The sequence below is a fragment of the Poecilia reticulata genome, linkage group LG3, assembly GCF_000633615.1.
Source record: "Poecilia reticulata strain Guanapo linkage group LG3, Guppy_female_1.0+MT, whole genome shotgun sequence".
In the NCBI taxonomy this organism is placed as follows: Eukaryota; Metazoa; Chordata; class Actinopteri; order Cyprinodontiformes; family Poeciliidae; genus Poecilia; species Poecilia reticulata.
The window spans coordinates 4,859,077-4,860,405 of NC_024333.1; positions in this window are offsets into that span (position 1 = coordinate 4,859,077).

A 1,329-nucleotide genomic window follows, 5' to 3' on the forward strand; every position below is an offset into this window, starting at 1 on the left:
AGTTCACTTCATCCGCCTTGCCTGCTGGTGGGGGTCAGAGGGCCTTGTGGCACCGGAGCCCTGCAGCCTCACCTCTGTCGGACCACCCCAGAGCAGCTGTGGCTACTCTCCAGTAGTGAGTGTGTGTGTGAATGGGTGAATAACTGAATGTAGAGTGAAGCGCATGGGGTCCACTGAACTTGATAGAGTGCTATACAAGTACATGCCATTTACCATTTGCTGTGCTACTAGGGACAGACACAAACAGAGCTATAATGTTCTTCAATAAATACTTCTATGGTGAGGGACAAGAGCGGTAGCAAGAAGTGAAGGCCAAGTGTCTGTTACTAGTTCTGATGACCAATCATGTTTGTCACCCCCACATACCGTATTTTCCGCACTGTAATGCGCACCTAAAAACCTTCAATTTCCTCAAAAGCTGACAGTGCGCCTTAAAATCCGGTGCGCCTTATATATGGACCAATATTGAGCCACAACAGGTCTAGCAACTACGGTAAGCATAGACATAATATAAGGATAGACGACTCATGGACCGCTCTCGCCTATTGTCGCTGACGAGATTTAGGGCGGCCATCTTGGAGCAGTCCACCACTCCACTCAGCGTTATGTGTTTAGCAGGCACAATGACGTATCAGCGCATTTAATCGATCATAACACGCTTTTTTGTTACTGGAAACCATATTCAAACATCTATCAAAGCTACATTTATAAACAATTGTATTATTTAAGTATGTTTTTAATACATAGTTCAGCATATTTAAATATGCTTAGTGGCTATAACAATAGAATAGGAATGCAATATTCTGATATTGATGTATGATGAGCATATTACAAAGCACACAGCCGTTCATAATTTATTTAATAAATTATTTAGTAATATCAATACATATTTATATAACTATACAAACACAATTAAATAATGATTAATAATGGCACAAATAAATAATGATTAATACTGAATAATATATATTGGATACATGTTTATATGTATGTATGTATATACATACATATATTGATATATATATATAGATTATATATGTTTTTCAGCCGACGAGTTCTAGCTTCAGAGAGATTCAGCAGCTGAGATCGAGTCCAAAATCCGATGTGAGATTCATCCGTGTTGCAGTGAATCCGTCTCTTTTTATAGATATCTCCCTCTTCTTCCTCACATCGTGTCTTTATGAAACTTTCAAAACAAAAACGGAAGATTTAGGATGTAATTCCTTCTTACTAGTGAAAGAATTACATATAAATAATAGTCTTTACCACCTGTGTAAACTTTGCTGGTGAATGTTATAACACATAATATAAGTTTTATAATATGTGTTA